At 44.6% G+C, this 8053-nt stretch overlaps 1 protein-coding gene across 3 annotated transcripts in view; it reads right to left on the reverse strand.

Moving 5' to 3' along the window:
* The window catches only part of plxna1a (plexin A1a), a 444018-nt gene that overhangs the window by 208923 nt on the left and 227042 nt on the right, over positions 1-8053 (reverse strand). The gene's annotated exons all lie outside the window — the stretch shown is intronic.

Raw genomic sequence — 8053 nt, forward strand, 5'->3', positions numbered from 1 at the left:
CCCCCCTTTCAGCCTGCAGGATCAAAATTTGATGAATTTTGTTTTATTTTAGGAGGGGGAAAATGACAAAGTGCTCTCTGTCGCATGGGAAGAGACCGAAAACAGACTCACAACCTATTTTAGATCATGACCCACTGAATTATAGGAAACTTGTGTGAGCCACTAAAGAAACCTTTCAAGGTCACTAGAGAAGCAGGTGTAAAATGTACCCACTTTCAAATCAAGTACATCTTCCTCTTTGATTTTCTGGAGGATTCAAAGTGTCTCCTTGCTCCCAGAAAAGTTTAAGCGACACATAAGGCAGCAAAACTTCACAACAAAAAGGTACCGCAGGACCTAATATGCAGATTCACTGGGGGCCTGAACACTTCAGAGAGCAATCGCTCCTTTTTCCAAGACCCGTTTCATCTCTTATTCTAGATTTGTGACTCATTCCCCCGCGCTTCGCGTCAGCAAGAAAACTTTTCATCTATTTTGCTCAAATGAATCGAGTTCTTCAGTCGCCGTCTCAGGTGGAAGGAGGGCAGGCCCCCCGTTGCAACCCGCCGAGGAACTCTTCTGTTCAATAAAAGGCACTTTGAACCGCGTCGACAACCTTTTGGAGTGTCCACCCACTCTCTGCAACCCGGGAATATGCAGCGAGACGGTGGAAGCGGGGAAGATAAAGGCTGTCGTGGATAGCTCATTTCCAGTAAGTACATAAATCAAGCAACACTTCTGACTTCATTGCACTTTAATCTTAAGATTTTCCTCATTTCACTTTAAAAACTTGAATCGCTGATTGTGTAATTCTCATGGAGTTTAATCAGCGCATCTGATTACATCTTTCACGGGGGTGAGACTCCCACAGGGTGCCCCCCCATCCCCTTCACGCTCACGAGAGGCCCCCTGATGAAGTTATGCAACTGGTGGCCCATACGCTGGATTACGTCGACTCCAACGTTAACCGATGTGCCGTTAATCTTGGTAAAGAGGAGGAAGAACTACAAGTCAGCAGCATTAAACCAGCCAGAGTGAGGAAAGTGTGACCCTCTCACATCCTCTGGTTCTACTGGTTCTTCTAACAGCAGACAGAGGGGGGGACAATGATGCGCTAGTCACACATTACGATGTTGTTCTTGCTATTGTCATTATTATTCAATTACATTTTTGCTGTGAAGGAATCTATCAGAAAGTTGGTAATCTCACTCTTCTGCCATCTCTGTCTCAAACCGGCAGTAGGTTGTCAAATTTAAATATAATCACCTACAAAGTTGCTGAACTTTTCTTGTCTGGCAGACAGATTGAAAGATCTTTAGAGACTTAAAACTGGATGGGTGGTTACAGTTGGATGTTTTTTATTTTATCAAGAAAATCTATTGAGATTGAATCTCTTTTGCGAGGGAGACCTGGCCAAGAGGCTTACCTGGTGCAACAACAATAATATCAATTTAACAACTTGATTTAAGATATGTTCATAAGAAACATCTGCTGAACTCACTGAGGAGATAGTTGATCTCCATAAGCCTCCAGAAGGGATCCAAAATCACCTCAGAGTGTTTCAATATCCATTTCTTTACAGTTAAACTATTAATCTATATACAGAAGCAATTTAGTGGACATCCAGTCAAGATGACTCCAAAAGAACAACTAAGAATCCTCAAAGAGAACACAAGTAACAGCTAAAAGCAGGAAGACCTGACTGAAACTGGCGAACGACTGTTCATGACTCTACCAGTGTCTATGGTAGATCACCAGGAGCAAGCCATTGGTCACCAATCGAGGAAACCATTGGTCACCATGGAGCAAGCCATTGGTCACCATGGAGGAAACCATTGATCATCATGGAGGAAACCATTGGTCACCATGGAGGAAACCATTGGTCACCATGGAGGAAGCCATTGATCACCATGGAGGAAGCCATTGATCACCATGGAGGAAGCCATTGATCACCATGGAGGAAGCCATTGATCACCATGGAGGAAGCCATTGGTCACCATGGAGGAAGCCATTGATCACCATGGAGGAAGCCATTGGTCACCATGGAGGAAACCATTGGTCACCATAGAGGAAGCCATTGGTCACCATGGAGGAAGCCATTGATTACCATGGAGGAAGCCATTGGTCACCATGGAGGAAGCCATTGGTCACCATGGAGGAAGCCATTGATTACCATGGAGGAAGCCATTGGTCACCATGGAGGAAGCCATTGTTCCTCCATGGAGGAAGCCATTGGTCACCATGGAGGAAGCCATTGTTCCTCCATGGAGGAAGCCATTGGTCACCATGGAGGAAGCCATTGGTCACCATCGAGGAAGCCATTGTTCCTCCATGGAGGAAGCCATTGTTCCTCCATGGAGGAAGCCATTGTTCCTCCATGGAGGAAGCCATTGTTCCTCCATGGAGGAAGCCATTGGTCTCCATGGGACTGCTCGTACAAGCGGCAGTCCAAACAAGCCAAGAGTGAGAAGTTCAGAGATCCAAGATGCTTCAGAGAGAGCTCCTCTCCTCTGCTATCTCTGTCAAAAACCTGTAGATTGTCAACTTTAAGTATATCACGATATATATACAATCAGGAGCCAACTCACGTGGTCCGAGCACCTGCTTAAGATGTCTCCTGGACACCTCCTTGGCCTGGGAACACGTCGGTGGGGGGACGGAGGACTGGGCTCATTCAGGCTGCTCCCCTTGTAACCCTCCCATCCAGCTGGGCTTGCACCACCCCGTCCGGGTGTTTTTTTAGTGCTGTTTTAGTGAGTTTCTTAATTAACAGCTCTGAAAACTGCCTCCAACTTCAGATAACTGAGATCAGCAATTTTTCTGGCCATGAATTTTAAAACGTGCTTATGTGAAGAGCCCCTCGAGAAGACTCCGCCTCCTCTGAGCTATGAAGGCAAAGCTCCACCCCCGCCATCCTGAATCCTGCTCTGCTCCCAGTAGCGGGGAAACTACATCGTCATGCATCAAATATTAATTTAATAAACCTCCACTTGAATAATGTAAATTGACTTAATCTCATTATGTAGTAATGCCACATCTGACCTGATGGGGGCAGCATATCACAATCAAGTATGCGTAACCCCCTGGATGAAGGGCCCCTCTAGTGGAACCAACTGGTGCCCCACTCATTAGCTTTAAATCCCCAACTGCTTTTCCTGCAGCTGAGCAGGTTTCTGTGCCCCCGTGTGGGCAGAAGTGGTATTACTACATCCAGTGTCTGTAAAAGCAAAAACTACACAAGGTTTACGCTTTGAACACTTTAAACTTGAGCACACCTACGTGAAATCTACCCCAAGACCATCAATGTCTTCATCAGGTTTCATAAAGGTTCTCTCCCATGACGGCACGACCCTATTTGATAATATTTGAGCTACGTTTGCCTCAAATCTGGTGATTTGTGAAAGGTGGAGAACAACACAACCAAAGGACAGTTTAAAATAAAAATCTGATGTTTCTGCATTCATTCTAACCACTTCTGCCACCGAACAACAATGGACACTCCTCTTAACCCCTCTCCGCCACTTCTGGGTAACATTCAATAGTTTGATGGTCATTTAATATGCCCACCGAGACGGGGAGCAACAAGAAAACTCTTTATAAACCAATTTTCCACGACTGATTACTCATGCACCTTTAGAGCAACAGTGTGGCGAGGTTCATTAAGCTTTTGGCGTGAGGGAGAAGTTAAGGTCAAATAAGAAAGAAGAAAGTATAATTGGAACAGGAGAAGAAGACAACACACACATATGGGTAAAGACTAGTCAAATATTTGTACTGGTTCGTCGAGCCTGATTGACAATGGCCCCCAAAAGGTGAAGGTCCCAACCAGAGAGAAGTTAGACGAAAGGAAATGAACGTAGTAAACCAAGAAATATATACTTTATAAGTGACATTTGGATGTTTCTGACTCATGTCCTGCAGACACGAGCAAATGCAGTATCTCCAACGTCACCTTAAGGCACAATTAAATTATTTCCAGCAGCAGCAGAGCAGGTAATATTAGATAATGAATGAAGACGCGGGTGGTGTCACGAGTCTCAAACATACTTTCATCTCCTGAATGGTTAAACATTTCCTGCACCCTCCTCCTCCTCCTCCCCTCCTCCTTTCATCCACTTGTGCCGTCCTTCCTCTCCTTCTGTCGATGCCGCTCCCTCCAACACAGATGTCCTTAATTCCTCCTACTTTGCCAGCCCTGCTCCTTCCAGCCTCGGGTGTGGTTTTTCTTTCCCAAGCACGACACATTTTTAAACTTTAGTGTTCATTTCTCCGTCTCGTTCTTCTAACATCATCAGGTTTTAAAAAAATATAAATTTCTTCTTGAATTTTTTCCCCTCAATAACTCAGACTCTGTCCAGCCCTGTTTCACCGAGCTTGTTGACAAGTTAAGCAATTTGGACGAGTGCCCGGTCGGCCATCTTTGCAGCGAAATGAGAAAATTAAAACGAGCGCCTTGATGGAAATTTAACTGATAGCGAATCTCATCCAGACCTCTGACCCTCCTCGTGCAGAGAAGAGATCAGAAATGAGCTACAGGGACTTCCCAACACCGATTCAGAGGCTCTGCCAGAGGTGCGGGGCGTACCGTTCCGTTTCCATGCAGTTAACCATCATCGTACTCTTGAGTGTTAACTGGGAGGCCGGATGAGAAGCATGCAAAAGAAGAAACGGAGGAGAGGATAATCTGAGTTTTTAGTCATAGCTTGTTTCTCCACTAACAACTGGGGCACTGCCTCACTCCTCCTCCTTATGTTTTATTGCGGATGCTCCACCTTTTGTGTCTCATCTCATCTGTCTCTCTCCATTAAACATGGCAATGATCAGAGAGGCATCTGGAGATGCCTCTTTAAGCTTTAATACACTTTGAATAATTAACATGTGTATGAGCGTGCGCACACACACACACACACACACAGGGTTGAGCATATCAGTGGCGTACAGCACCGCCAGCCAGAGAGACCCAGGGGGAGCAGGGAAGCTTGCTCGGTGCCAACACCAGCTCCAGAACCTCCAACCGGGGCTCCTCAGAGCTGTGCACCAGCAGCCCGAGTTCCAACGAGCAGAAACAATGAAGAGACAGTTGTAACTCTGACACCCATAGCTGAGAGACAAAAGCAGAGGGTGTCTGGCTCCTTCTAATTGACTTCTTGGGGGAATGAGGGAGCCGGCTAACAAGAGGAGAGAGCTCGGCAGGCTAGACATCAAACGGGGACGCCAGTGTGGAGATGGGCTGGAGAGATGTAAGGCTTTCTTCTCACGCAACAGGGAACCGGGAATAGAACAGGGTGGCATGGTGGTTTACCACACCAGGAAACCAGTTCAGTCTCCAGATACTTAGTCCATTTTCCATGACACCTTTTCACAAAAGAAAATCAGAACGATAAAGGTACTTGCTGCAGGTGGTTCCATTGAACTGTGTTTTTCGAATAATGGCGCTTTTCCACTAGTACCTACTCGTCTCTACTCATCTAAACCCGGCTCAACTCAGGTTGGCCTAGTTTCCTTTTCCATTACAATCCAGTACCCACAGCAGGAGTAGGAGGGTTGGAGCAAAGCTGCTGTGACGTACTTGATTGTGTGACACAAACGAAGAAGAAGAAAACACGACCAAAGATGTAGAACCTGGAAAAGATGATAGATGTGCTGCTGGGTCTGTGGCTTCAATATCAAGTTAAAAAATGAGAGTGAGAGAAGCTTCAAACGGCGAGGCTTTCACATTTTTTTGCTTTTCTTGGCGCTGCTGAAAAGTCTGTTGGTAGCCGCGAGCAGCTATGGACCGTCAAAGCTTCTGGTAGATCTTTTCATCATTTATCGGCCCGTCTAGATCCCTTTGGATGCTGAAGGATCACTGGACAGACTTTTGCCGTTGCTTGATGAATAGCATGAACAAGAAGCCAGAGTCTTTAACTGATGACCACATCCTGACTCAGACGACTGACTGGCCAACCCCTTGACCAATCGGTGGCAAGTAGTGTTATGATATCAGATACGGCCGGACTAATCCCGCCTAAAACCTTGGCAGAGTAGTTCCACAAAGGGGGATAGTTCTGGGTTACTAAGGTACTCTTTCCAGATATGGTACATCGTTGCTACACAACATTGTTGTTGTATAGCAACAATGTGGTTATACATAGACACGAATGTAGACTCTCATCCAGGTCAAGGTCAATCTCAAAGGGAATCAAGTCAACAGGACTTCCTTTTCTTGGTTCTTGAAGAAGTTTCATCCCACCATGAAACTTCTTAGAAATATTGAAAAAAAGAACCCAAATGAGGAAAATCCTCAGACACCTATTTCATCCAACATCCAGGTTGTTAGCAATAAAAACCCAGCCCTGATGGTCAACTCTCCGAGCCATATGACCAGAAGGTAGGGCTCTAAACAACCAAAGGAATTCTTGGTAAACTGAAATTTGACTTTTTTCTTTTTTTTGGGGGGGGGGGGCATCGTTGTCAATCGAATATATTAAGTTGTTTTTGATCTAATGTTTTGCACTGAACTTAATTACACACTACAGCCTGTCGAATTGAATAGGATGAATATTATTTCCATAAAACAATTGTTTTGTCATGTTTTAATAATTGACCGACATTGAATTATGTCAATTCTGATATGTTGATATCGTCAGAACGGACAGAGCAAGTTGGCTTACCGTTTTCAGGTGATACGCAATGTAAAGCTCTGATATCCAAACTGTTTGTATTCAACTTTCTTTCCATCAACTATTTTTGTGAAATTCTGCCACAATGCAGACATCTCTGATATGATAGAATTCAAATCATCGAAACTTGTCCTTCTGCCTTACAATCTATCCGTCTCGGGTCAGTGGGTTGGGCTAATCAAAATTAGCAAAAACAAGGGGATGTCTAAAGATAGACCATTACCTGTGAAAGAGGTCTGAACCCCCCCCCCCCCCCCCCCCTTTAGAACTTGGTACTTTCCTCCCCATGAAATTAAATTAAATTAAAGACTCGACCAATCAGATTTTAGTGGAGCCAGGCTGCATCGACTAATACATTGACGAGTCGACTGGGAGATTACAGCCCTACCTGAAGGATCTCATACTAAGATTGCTTCAACAAGGTTCAGGACTGGCATCTATAACCGACTAAGACTCAGTTGTGTTGGTATTACAGCAACCCTCGATTACGCAAGTGATGTTAATAGAAAACATGTAAATGGTATATTTATTCACAGATACAAATCTGTGTCACAACAAAGGCGCAGAAATTGTGAGATGGTAAAACCTTACCCCCCCAACATTCAGGTGACACGATGCCAAGCTGGAATCCATGTATTTATTATATAAACCGCTTATCTTAACATGAAAAAAAACACTCCTTTGTGCAGCTCAACTGAGTTTCATTCTTTTTCTTTGGATTTTTTGGAAGGAAACGTGTCATGTAGATGTGACGGATACAGCCGACCAGCTTCTGAACCGGCAGCAGAAACTGACGCCAGGTCAGTGGTTGCCATTTCGAATCCCAAACCCAAGACAAATTGAGCCATACCAGTCACTGGAATTGAGCCTTTTTTTTGTATTACACTTGTGGAGACTTGACAGGAACATATGATCATCTCTCCGACACACTCATCACGGTGACGCATCCTCTCATTAGCAGTATGAAATCGAACGCTGATCCACAAATCTATATTCACCTTGTATACATCTGGAGCCGACACCAGACTACTAATGACAATTAATGAGGCTGGAGTACAAAGCTGCAGCGATGCATCATGGGCCTACTGAACTTCATTAGCCGTAAGGGGGTCAAACTCCCAGAGAGGGGAGAGGAGAGTGCAAAATACCAAGACAATGTGGGACAGAAGGGAAGAAGAGGCGGAAAACCAAGAATATGAAAAATAAAAGAACGTGCCATGGAGAAAAAAAGAAGAAATTCAATCGGCGGAGCGAGTGAGCTGCATATTTATATGTTGAAAAGGTCAGTGTCTGGATGGTTAACTAAACCATTTCAGAGTAACTGATGTAGAACAAGTTCTGCTTCATAATGAGCTCTTCTTTTGACAGATTACGAAGACTGAGGCTGCGTCTTAATAAATGCATCACGGTTT

This window comes from Cololabis saira, chromosome 12, assembly GCF_033807715.1.
Source record: "Cololabis saira isolate AMF1-May2022 chromosome 12, fColSai1.1, whole genome shotgun sequence".
NCBI classification, from domain to species: Eukaryota; Metazoa; Chordata; class Actinopteri; order Beloniformes; family Belonidae; genus Cololabis; species Cololabis saira.